The 12532-nt window shown below is 54.4% G+C and overlaps 1 long non-coding RNA gene across 2 annotated transcripts in view; it reads left to right on the top strand.

Moving 5' to 3' along the window:
* Positions 1–5947: 5947 nt before the first annotated feature.
* Positions 5948–12532, top strand: part of LOC139829581 (uncharacterized) — a 62898-nt gene continuing 56313 nt past the window's right edge. The window contains exons 1-3 of one of the 2 annotated variants that reach the window (XR_011742106.1): positions 5948–6298; positions 9605–9686; positions 10513–10572. This is a non-coding gene — a long non-coding RNA (uncharacterized lncRNA). The remainder of the gene's footprint in view (positions 6299–9604; positions 9687–10512; positions 10573–12532) is intronic. The other variant, XR_011742107.1, reaches the window with a different exon arrangement.

Below are 12532 nucleotides of genomic sequence, written 5' to 3'. Positions count from 1 at the left end.
ATCAGGTTGGTCAGACAGGACCTGCCCCTCCTAAACCCATGCTGGCTGGGTCTGATCCCTGGTCCATCCTGGAGGTGCTGTGTGATTGCATTCAGGATGATCTGCTCCATCACCCTGCCAGGCACCGAGGTCAGGCTGACAGGCCTGTAGTTGCCAGGGTCAGCTTTGCAGCCCTTTTTGTGGATTGGGGTAACATTTGCCAGTTTCCAGTCATTTGGGATCTCCCCAGTGAGCCAAGACTGTTGGAAGATGATGGAGAGCGGCTTGGCGAGCTCTTCTGCTAGCTCCCTCATCACCCTAGGATGGATCCCGTCTGGTCCCATAGACTTATGAGGATCCAGATGGCTCAGTAAGCCACCAACTATTTCCTCTTGGAATACAAGGGGACTATTTGGCTTCCTATTCCTGTCAACCATCTCCAGAGGCCAGTTATCCTGAGGGCCATCTGTTTGACTGGTAAATATTGAGGCAAAGTAGGTATTAAGTACCTCAGCTTTCTCCTCATCTTTGTTAACTATATTTCCCTCAAAGTCCAGTAGAGAATGGAGGTTTTCCTTGCCCCTCCTTTTGTTATTAACATATTTAAAGAAGGGCTTTTTATTATCCCTAACAGAATTGGCCAAATTAACTTCAAACTGCACTTTTGTTTCCCTGATTTTTTTCCTGCACGATCTAGCTATTTTCCTAAATTCTTCATAGGTAGCCAGCCCTTTTTTCCACAGTCTGTAAACTCTCTTTTTATTTCTGATTTCCTTCAAAATCTCCCTGTTTAGCCAAGCCAGTTGTCTTCCCTGTCGGCTAGCCTTTCGGCGCACTGGTATAGCCTGATCCTGTGCCCTCAAAACCTCCCGCTTGAAGTATGTCCAACCCTCCTGGGCCCCCTTGTTTTTAAACATTGTTTCCCAGGGTATGCTCTGAACTAGACTTCTGAATAGGCAAAAATCTGCCCTCCGGAAGTCCAGTGTAGAGGTTTTATTGGTGGCTCTCCTTGCATCTCTAACTATTGAAAATTCTATTATTTCGTGGTCGCTATGCCCCAGGCGGTCGCCAACCACTACATCTCCCACCAGCCCTTCTTTGTTTGTAAACAGTAGGTCTAGCAAGGCCTTACCCCGGGTAGGCTCATTTACCAGCTGATGAAGGAAATTGTCCTCTATACACTCTAGGCAATTCCTAGACTGCCTCTTCTGTGCAGTATTGAGCTCCCAGCAGATATCTGGCAGGTTAAAGTCCCCCACAAGAACAAGGGCTGTCGATTTTGAGACATCTGCCAGCTGCTTGTAGAATAATTCATCTCCTTCATCATCCTGGTCGGGTGGTCTATAACAGACACCCACAAGGACATCAGCCTTGTCGGACTTGCCCCTGATTCTGGTCCACAGGCACTCAACCTTGTCACTACTGACCTCAAGTTTAACAGAGTCAAGAGACTCTCTAACATATAAAGCCACCCCTCCACCTCTCCTGCCCTGCCTGTCTTTTCTGAAGAGCCTGTAGCCACCCATAGCAGCACTCCAGTCATACGAGTCATCCCACCACGTTTCTGTGATGGCAACTATGTCATAGCTTTCCTGCTGCACGATGGCTTCCAGCTCCTCTTGTTTGTTGCCCATACTGCGTGCATTAGTGTACATGCACTTCAAGTGGGCTGCTGATTTCACTCTTAATTCAGGCTTTTTGTCCTTAGGCTGATCTTTGGAGAGCCCAGTTTCAATCCCTTCCCCCTTCAAACCTAGTTTAAAGCCCTCTTGATCAGTGCTGCCAACTTATGGGCTATAGTCCTCTTGCTCTTCCCAGAGGGATGAAGCCCATCTGATTTCATGAGACTTTGTGCTGCTTTCCCGATGTCAGCTGAGAACATCACTGCCTTTGCTACCAGGGCAGGTGGTCTGTGATCAGGGGTGCGGACTTGCATGGCAGTGCTTTAATGAACATTTTATGGTCTTGCCACTTCAAAGCCCTTCATTTTCCTAGAAATTTGAAGATGGCATTTCTCATTCGGAGGTTCAGACTTCGGTTGGACTTGATGTTGAATGGTCCATACAATGGGGTGCATAAAAGAAGAATCTCGCTTCCTTGTTGTTGTTGTTTTCTAACGCTGTCTGAATTTGGTAAGCAAGAGGAAGAGTGGCTTGCAGTGTCTGCTTTTGAGAGGAACGTATTCCTGACTGTCTCCATCTCTGTATGGTGAAGCTTTCTGCCTGCACTATGATTTTGCTGGGCTGTGAGGCTGTGTTGGAGCAGCAGAGGTCAGAAGTGGTGGCTTTAAAGGCATTGAAGCTGTGGTCAAACTAGCAGGAAAAGCTGGTTTCTTCCCAGAGAGCTGCCTGACAAATATAGCTACAAGTAAAGACCCTTGAAGTTGGCTTTTTTTATTTAAATTTACTATTAATATGTAGCTTTTGGGATTGATTGATTGATTGATTTCTGGGAAGCAAGAAGTGAGAGCCTGTGCACTCCCACAGGCAGAGCTGCCTCCCAAAATAGGTGCCCCCTTCTCCACTTCTGTTCCTTCCATGCTGGTGTAGCACAAGGCCATGCAGCAGTGTGCAGATGTGGTGATTCCAATGTGACTGTGAGGTCAGAGCCCCTCGGTGACGTGCTGTGCTGTGTCTTGGCAGCAGCAGCATCATGGGGCGAGCGTGGGGGCCATGGTCCTCACCCTGTTCCTCCTCCTGGTGTCCCTGCCAGCCCGGGACGCCCAGGCTGCTCCAGCCGAGCGCAGGGAGCAGGTGGGCGAGCAGGGGCAGCACCCAGCCCCGAGCAGCTCAGCAGGGCAGCAGTGGGGCCAGGGCTGGGGCTGGGGCCGGGAGAGCAGCCGGGCTGGGCCGGGCAGGGCGAGCCAGGCAGCACCAGGGTGTGGGCAGGGGGCAGACACCCGCAGGGAGGGGAGAGGGGCTGCGGCTGCTTCAGGGGCAGGTTCTGGGCAAGCAGGGGCTGGGAGTGCTGGCACAGGGCAGAAACCAGCACTGAGTCCCTGTGGGGCCCTCCCTGCCCCCCAGCCTCGTGCCACACAGACCCATCCCAGGGCGCGCTTTGAGCCTTTGGGCCCGTTTCAAATCAAAGCTGGGATTGCTTTGGCACTTTGGGCCACTTTAGAGCTAAACCTGGGCACATTTGTGCCCTTTGGGATCGTTTCTGCCTATATCTGGGAGTTCTTTGGTTTTTCAGTTTTGCTTATACCCAAATCTGGGGGTGTTTGGGCCATTTTTGGCCATTTTTTTACCCAAATCTGGGCATACTTCGACTCTTTGGTCCAGTTTCACCCTGAATCTGGGGATGTTATACCCCTTTTTGGCCAGTTTTGCTCAAATCTAGTGGTGCTTTGGTTTTTTCTGCCTCTCTTGACCCGATATACTCAGGTGCTTTTGCCCATTTTTTCCCCTGATATGGGCACTGTGATCCCAAATATGGGATGTTTTCATGTTTGCCGACAGCTTTGCACCCAAGTGTGGATGTTTTTGCCTCTTTGGGCCACTTTTTGCCCAAATACTCAGATTGTTTTGCCTGTATTGACCAATTTAGCACCCAAATATTTGGAATATTTTGTCGTTTTGCCAGTTTTTTCCCCAAATACGGCTATTTTTCTGCAAGATATGGGCACTGTTGTCCTAAATATGTTGTGTTGTGTTTTGTTTTTTCTCTCTTGTCTATGTCCTCTTTTACCTGGAATGCAGGAGTGTTGCTCGGTGAGCCTGGAAACCTCTCTGATCTGTGCTTGACTCCAGGACATGGCATTGGCAGAGTTGATCGAGCTTCTCAGCTGGGTCCTGGTTAGGAGCCTTGGGCTGTCCCAGAGGTGAGTTGTCACTGTCTGTCTGCTTGAGCGAATAAACACTCGTGTTTTAATAGGTTATTCATGTGTGATTGTACCCAAGATCCTCTCAGAGGCTTTCCAAAAGCTTTTTGTGCCTTGGTGGTATTACACAGACAAGTCATGAATGTTCAATTTGCCTGAAAACCTGCTAGGTCTCAGCAAAAAGGTCACCCGTGCTCTGTTTCTAGCTGTGGGAACACACACCTCTGTATGTGTCTCGTGTCATTATCTCACCCTCTCCCATCACAGCAGGTGACTGAGGAAGCAGGAGATCACAACGTGCCATGGAAGCTCCCACCCGTGTTTGACTCCCTGTTTGGTTCCTGCGGTCCATGCTGATCAAGCCTCTTGGTGTAATCCTGTTCCTGAGCCTGAGGGGAATCGCAGGGGTAAGTGTTCAGTGTTCATTGGTTACTGGCCTTTTGCGTTTGTTAGTATTTGGTTTATTATTTGTGAACGTTTTCTTGCAATAGTTGACCTTGCAGTAGCCAGCAGGCTCTGATTTAGGAGAAACATGGATGATCATTTTTTGCCCTGGTGCTCCATGCTCCCACGTTAGTGTGGGTTTCCTTTTGTGTGTGTGAGAGATCTCCTGCCTTGCTTTAGGATTACAGTAAGTGATTGGACTAATATTAGAAGTTTAGATGAAGGGATAGGTGTTAGGGGTAGGGTTAGGGTTATTATTAGGGTTTGATTAGGATTAGGTTTAGGGTTTATGGGTAGGGATGTGGTTAGTGATAAGGGTTAGTATTAGGGTTAATGTTAGGAGTAAGGATTAAGGTTAGGGGTTAGGGAATAGTGTTTGTGTAAGCAGTAAGACTTCAGGTTTAGGGGGAAAGGGTAGGAATATGGTTAAGGTTGGCATAGGGTTAGGAGTTTGGGTTAGGGTTAGGCTTAGGTTTTGGAGTTTGGGTTAGGGTTAGGCTTAGGAGTTTGGGTTAGGCTTAGTCTTAAGCTTAGGAGTTTGGTTTAGGCTTAGACTTAGGGTTAGGAGTTTGAGTTAGGATTTAGGGTTAGTCTTAAGGCTAGGAGTTTGGGTTAGGGTTGGGCTTAGGCGTCTGGGTTGGGCTTAGGCGTCTGGGTTGGGCTTAGGCGTCTGGGTTGGGCTTAGGCGTCTGGGTTGGGCTTAGGCGTCTGGGTTGGGCTTAGGCGTCTGGGTTGGGCTTAGGCGTCTGGGTTGGGCTTAGGCGTCTGGGTTGGGCTTAGGCTTAGAGTTAGGAGTTTGGGTTAGGGTTAAGGGATTGGGATAAGGGTTAAGAGATTGGGTTAGGGTTAAGGGATTGGGTTAGGATTGGGTTTAGGGTTAGGAATTAGGCTTAGGTTTAGGATTAGGATTAGCGTTATGGTCTGGGGTTAGGAATCTTAACCCTCGACAGGGACAAAGGGGGTCCCCACGGTGTCACAATGGGACCTGGGGACAATGGGAGTCCCCAGCATGTCACAATGGGCCCTGGGGACAGAGAGGGGTGCCCTGAATGTCAGAATGGGCCCCAGTGACAAAGGGATCCCCCATGGTGCCAAAATGGGCCCTGGGGACAAAGTAAGGTCCTGGAATGTCACAATGGGACCCAGTAACAAAGGGGGTCCCCATGGTGCGAAAATGGGCCCTGGGGACAAAGGGGGTCCCTAGGATGTCACAATGGGCTCTGGGGACAATGGGGGGTACTGGGATGTCACAATGGGCCCTGGGGACAAGGGGGAGTCATGGGACGTCCAATGGGCCCTGGGGACAAAGGGGGTCCCCAGGATGTCACAATGGGCTCTGGGGACAATGGGGGGTGTCCAGGATGTCACAATGGGCCCTGAGGACAAGGCGGGGTCCCCATGGTGTCACAAAACAACGTCCTCAGGGATATGGGTCAGTGCCAGGGGTAGGTTATGCTTGGCCTCCATGACCTCGAGGGTCTTTTCCAACCAAAATGAGTTCTTAGGGTTTATCCCAAACGATGGGAACCCCCGCTTCCATCTCTGCTCTTCACCAAACACCTTTTAGAGGATGAAGAGGAAGGAGACGCAACACCTCAGCATACGGAGGGTCTTCCCCAAAGGGGTGGTCTGGGGTATCCAAAACACAAGGGGTGGTCTGGGGTATCCAAAACACAAGGGGTGGTGTGGGCATCCAAAGCACAAGGGGTGGTCTGGGGTATCCAAAACACAAGGGGTGGTGTGGGCATCCGAAGCACAAGGGGTGGTCTGGGCCATCCAAAGCTCTCCTGGAGCGACTGCTGCTTCTTCTTGCTTTCCATCAGCTTCTTGATGTCTTCCCGCGTGGGGATGCGCTCGTCATCTTCGTCATCTTCGTCATCTTCGTCATCTTCGTCATCTTCGTCATCTTCGTCATCTTCGTCATCTTTGTCATCTTCATCATCTTCATCATCTTCATCATCTTCCTGCCCAGCATCCCAGGCCCATCCGCAGCTGCTGGAGCTTCCATGAAAGGCCTGGAGCCACGCGCCGCTCCAGCTTCATCCAAAAGAGGTGGTGAGCTCCAAAAAGGAAGGAAGGAGGGAAGGAAGGAAGGAGGGAAGGAAGGAAGGAGGGAAGGAAGGAAGGAGGGAAGGAGGGAAGGAAGGAGGGAAGGAGGGAAGGAAGGAAGGAGGGAAGGAAGGAGGGAGGGAAGGAGGGAAGGAAGGAGGGAAGGAAGGAGGGAAGGAAGGAGGGAAGGAAGGAGGGAAGGAGGGAGGGAAGGAGGGAAGGAAGGAGGGAAGGAAGGAGGGAAGGAAGGAAGGAGGGAAGGAAGGAGGGAAGGAAGGAAGGAGGGAAGGAAGGAAGGAGGGAAGGAAGGAGGGAGGGAAGGAAGGAGGGAAGGAAGGAGGGAGGGAAGGAAGGAGGGAGGGAAGGAAGGAGGGAAGGAAGGAAGGAAGGAGGGAAGGAAGGAAGGAAGGAGGGAAGGAAGGAACCGGGGGTTCCCATCATTTGGGATAAACCCTAAAAACTCATTAATCACTTTGGTTGGAAAAAAGCACCCACCTCCATAGGACCCCATAGGGACCCATAGAGACCATAGAGGCCCATAGGGAGCCACAGAGCCCCATGGAACCCCATAGAGACCCATACGGACCGTAGAGCCTGTAGAGACCCATAGGGACCCATAGAGACCCAAAGGGACCCATAGAGAGGGAGGGTTTTAGGACCCTGGGGGTTCCATAGAGACCCATAGAGCATCAAGGAGCCCCATAAGGACCCATAGACACCCATAGGGACCCATAGAGCCCCATAGAGGCCCATAGGAAACCACAGAGCCCCATGGAACCCCATAGGGACCCATAGAGCTCCATAGGGACCCATAGAGAGGGAGGGTTTTAGGACCCCGGGGGTTCCATAGGGACCCACAGAGCCCCATTGGGACCCACAGAGACCCATAGGGACCCAAGGAACCCCATAGCGATCCTAGAGACCCATAGGGACCGTAGAGCCTGTAGAGACCCATAGGGACCCATAGAGACCCATAGGGACCCATAGAGGCCCATAGGGAGCCACAGAGCCCCATGGAACCCCATAGAGACCCATAGAGACCCATAGGGAGCCACAGAGCCCCATGGAACCCCATAGAGCTCCATAGGGACCCATAGAGACCCATAGGGACCCATAGAGAGGGAGGGTTTTAGGACCCTGGGGGTTCCATAGAGACCCATAGAGCATCAAGGAGCCCCATAGGGACCCATAGAGCCCCAAAGAGCCCCATAGGGACCCACAGACACCCAAGGAGCCCCATAGAGACCCATTAAGACCCATAGGGACCCATAGAGGCCCATAGGAAACCACAGAGCCCCATGGAACCCCATAGGGACCTATAGAGACCCATAGGACCCCATAGAGATCCAAGGAGCCCCATAGAGCTCCATAGGGACCCATAGAGAGGGAGGGTTTTAGGACCCCGGGGGTTCCTGCTGGGCTCAACTATGGCAAGAAAACCTTAATGAATAATTAACCAAATATTAATGAATGCAAAAGGCCAGGAACCAATGAGGAGTGAGCACTGAGCCCTGGGACAACCTGGGACAGCGGGGACAGGGACAGCGGGAATGTGACCCTGGGACCCATTGACCCCATTGACCCCCATTGACCCCCATTGACCCCATTGACCCCATTGACCCCCATTGATCCCCATTGACCCCATTGACCCCATTGACCCATTGATCCCCATTGCCCCCCATTGCCCCCCATTGCCCCCCATTGCCCCCCATTGATCCCCATTGACCCCATTGACCCCATTGACCCATTGATCCCCATTGACCCCATTGATCCCCATTGACCCCATTGACCCCCATTGATCCCATTGACCCCATTGATCCCCATTGATCCCCATTGACCCCATTGACCCCCATTGACCCCATTGACTCCCATTGACCCATTGATCCCCATTGACCCATTGACCCCATTGACTCCCATTGCCCCATTGCCCCATTGACCCCCATTGCCCCATTGACCCCCATTGCCCCATTGATCCCCATTGACCCCATTGACCCCCATTGACCCCATTGACCCATTGACCCCATTGACTCCCATTGACCCATTGGCCCCATTGACCCATTGATCCCCATTGACCCCATTGATCCCCATTGACCCCATTGACCCCCATTGACCCCATTGACTCCCATTGACCCATTGATCCCCATTGACCCCATTGACCCCATTGCCCCATTGACCCCCATTGATCCCATTGACCCCATTGATCCCCATTGACCCCATTGACCCCGCTGACTCCCATTGACCCCCATTGACCCATTGATCCCCATTGACCCCATTGACCCCCATTGACCCATTGACCCCATTGACCCCATTGACCCCATTGACCCATTGACTCCCATTGACCCCAATTGACCCCGTTGACTCATTGCCCCCCATTGATCCCCATTGACCCCATTGACCCCCATTGACCCCCATTGACCCCCATTGACCCCCATTGATCCCATTGACCCATTGACCCCATTGACTCCCATTGACCCATTGACCCCATTGACCCATTGATCCCCATTGACCCCATTGACCCCCATTGACCCCATTGACTCCCATTGACCCATTGATCCCCATTGACCCCATTGACTCCCATTGCTCCATTGACCCCATTGACCCCATTGCCCCATTGACCCCCATTGACCCATTGATCCCCATTGACCCCATTGATCCCATTGACCCATTGACCCCATTGACTCCCATTGACTCCCATTGACCCATTGATCCCCATTGACCCCATTGACCCCCATTGACCCCCATTGACCCCATTGACTCCCATTGACCCATTGATCCCCATTGACCCCATTGACCCCCATTGACCCCATTGACCCCATTGACCCCGCTGACCCCCATTGACCCATTGATCCCCATTGACCCCATTGACCCCCATTGATCCCATTGACCCATTGACCCCATTGACTCCCATTGACCCCATTGACCCCCATTGATCCCATTGACCCATTGACCCCATTGACCCCATTGACTCCCATTGACCCCCATTGACCCCGTTGACTCATTGATCCCCATTGCCCCCCATTGATCCCCATTGCCCCCCATTGATCCCCATTGCCCCCATTGCCCCCCATTGATCCCCATTGTCCCCATTGACTCCCATTGCCCCCCATTGCCCCCATTGTCCCATTTCAGGTAAAAGAGGACATAAACAAGAGAGAAAAAACAAAACACAACACATTTGGGCACTCCTGGGTCCTTTGGGGCACTCCTGGGTCCCTCCTGAACTCCTGGGTCCTTTGGGGTACTCCTGGGTCCCTTGGGGCACTCCTGGGTCCCTCCTGAACTCCCCATAGACCCCCATAATTTCCCCCTTAGGGACCCAGGAGTGCCCCATAGTGACCCATAAGTGACTCATGGAGCCCCCTAAGTGCGTTCGGGTCCCCTCGGGTCCCTTCGGGTGAGTTCGGGCCCCACTCGGGTCCCTTCGGGTCCCTTCGGGTGTGTTCGGGTCCCCTCGGGTCCCTTCGGGTGCGTTCGGGTCCCACTCGGGTCCCTTCGGGTGCGTTCGGGCCCCACTCGGGTCCCTTCGGGTCCCCTCGGGTCCCTTCGGCTCCCTTCGTGTATCTTCGGCTCCTCTCGGAGCCGCCTCCGCGCACGCCACGCACAGTGGATGTGGCCACGCACCCCCCCCCCCCTTCCCATTGGCCGCCGCCTGAGGAAGGGGGCGTGGCCTCGCTCGCAGCCGCCGCCGCGGCGGGAAACGATCGTGAGGCGGGAAAAGGGGGAGAAAGTTGGGGGGGGAGGAAGAGGAGGGGCCGGGGGGGGAGCGGAACACGGGTTTTGGGGTAAAAAGGGGGGGATTTGGGAGTTTGGCGCCTTTTGGGGCACTTTCGGGTGGGTTCGGGTCCCTTCGGGGAGACTTCGGGCCCCTTCGGGTGGGTGCGGGTCCACTCGGGTGGGTTCGGGCTCCTTCGGGTGGGTTCGGGTCCCTTCGGGTGGGTTCGGGTCCACTCGGGTGGGTTCGGGTCCCTTCGGGTGGGTTCGGGTCCACTCGGGTGGGTTCGGGTCCACTCGGGCCCATTCGGCTCCGCTCGGCTCTTTCCGTCTCCGCTCGTTTTCCCGCGCTTTCCCTCAGAGCGCGAAACGAAGCGCGGGGACCCCCGGGGCCGCTTTTTTCGCGCTTTTCCCGAGGTGACAACAGCGGGGGCTTTGGGGACACAGCTCGGGGAGCCTCAGCGGGAGGGTTTTGGGTTGAAAAAGCGCTATTTTGGGTCAATTTTGAGGTGGTTTGTGGCCCTCCCGGCGGGGCAAGATGGCGGCTGCGGACATCGAGGGGCTGCTGGGTGAGTAATGAGGGGGAATTAGGGGTGATTAGCGCGAATTAGGGGGTAATTAGGGGGCAGCGGGGATATGGGGGGGTGGGGGGGGGGTGTTAATTAGCGCTGCTGAGGGTGTTAATTGTTAATGAATGCAGAGGAGGAGCCGTTGCAGGAGCTGCACCCCGGGCTGGCCCCGCTGAGGGGGATTGGGGGGGTGGGAGCGGAGCTGGAGAGGGAGGTGAGACAGGTAAGGGGGCATTGGGGACAATGGGGACAGAGAGAGAGAGTGTGTGCGGATCAGCAGTGATCACCCCAAACCTGCCCCGCAGACACGGCACCCAAAATCCTGCACCCCAAAATACTCTTCCCAAACCTGCACCCCAGATCCTGACCCCAAGCCCTGCACCAAAACCCTGCCCCTCAATCCTGCATCCCCAAATCCTCCACCCCCGATCCTGTCTTCCCAAACCCTGCACCCCAGATCCTGCACCCCCAAATTCGGCCCTACCAAACTCTGCACCCCTAAACCCTACAACTGAAACCTTGCACCCCCTAATCCTGCCCTCCCTACCTTCCTGAACCCCGAAACCTGCACCCCAAACCCTGCATTCCCAAATCTTTCCGTCCTATACCCTCCACCCCTAAACCCTGCCCCCAAACCCTGCACCCCAAAGAATTCCCTCCCAAACCCTGCACCTCCAAATCCTGCACCTCAAAGGCCTGGCAACCCAAACCCTTCAACCCCATCCCTGCAACACCAAATCCTGTACCCCAAACCCAGCACCCCAGAATCCTGCACCCCAAATCCTGCCTACCAAACCTTTCACTGCAAACCCCTGCACCCCAAGATTGTGCTGCCCTAAACACTGAACCCCCAAATCCTGCAGACCCGGATCCTTGCCTCCCAAGACTCTGCACCCCCAAATCCTGCACCCAAATCTCTCATCCCCACCACCCTGCACTCCCAACCCCTGCACCCCAAAACTCCACACCTCCAAATCCTGAACCCTGAAACCCCGCACCCCCAAATCCTGTGCCCCAGTCCTGTGAACCCCACACTCTGCAACCTTAAATTTCCCCCCAAGCCCCTGCACCCCAAACGCTGCACTCTTAGACCTGACTTCTAAACCCCAAGGGCCCATTGTGACATCCCAGAACCTCCTATTGTCCCCAGGGCCCATTGTGACATCCTGGGGACCCCCATTGTCCCCAGGGCCCATTGTGACATTCAGGGGACTCCTCTTTGTCCCCAGGGCCCATTGTGACATCCTGGGGACCGCCCCTTGTCACTGGGGCCCATTGTGACGTCCCAGGACCCCCCGTTGTCCCCAGGGTTCATTGTGACGTCTTAGGACCCCCCATTGTCCCCAGGGCCCATTTTGACATCCTGGGGACCCCTCTTTGTCCCCAGGGCCCATTGTGACATCCTGGGGACCCCCCCTTGTCACTGGGGCCCATTGTGACGTCCCAGGATCCCTCCTTGTCCCCAGGGCCCATTGTGACGTCTTAGGACCCCCCATTGTCCCCAGGGCCCATTGTGACATTCAGGGCACCCCCTTGTCCCCAGGGCCCATTGTGACATTCCGGGGACGCCTCTTTGTCCCCAGGGCACATTGTGACATCCTGGGGACCCCCCCTTGTCACTGGGGCCCATTGTGACGTCCCAGGATCCCCCATTGTCCCCAGGGCCCATTGTGACATTCAGGGGACTCCTCTTTGTCCCCAGGGCCCATTGTGACATTCCGGGGACGCCTCTTTGTCCCCAGGGCCCATTGTGACATCCTGGGGATCCCTCCTTGTCCCCAGGGCCCATTGTGACGTCCCAGGACCCCCCATTTTCCCCAGGACCCATTGTGACATTCAGGGGGCCCCTTTGTCACTGGGGCCCATTGTGACATCCCAGGACCCCACATTGTCCCCAGGACACATTGTGACATCGTGGGGACCCCACTTGTCCCCAGGACCCATTGTGACACTATGGGGT

This window comes from Patagioenas fasciata, chromosome 21 (assembly GCF_037038585.1).
Source record: "Patagioenas fasciata isolate bPatFas1 chromosome 21, bPatFas1.hap1, whole genome shotgun sequence".
NCBI classification, from domain to species: Eukaryota; Metazoa; Chordata; class Aves; order Columbiformes; family Columbidae; genus Patagioenas; species Patagioenas fasciata.
Note: the sequence above shows the minus strand (reverse complement) of the source record. Positions and strands in the feature narration are given on the sequence as shown.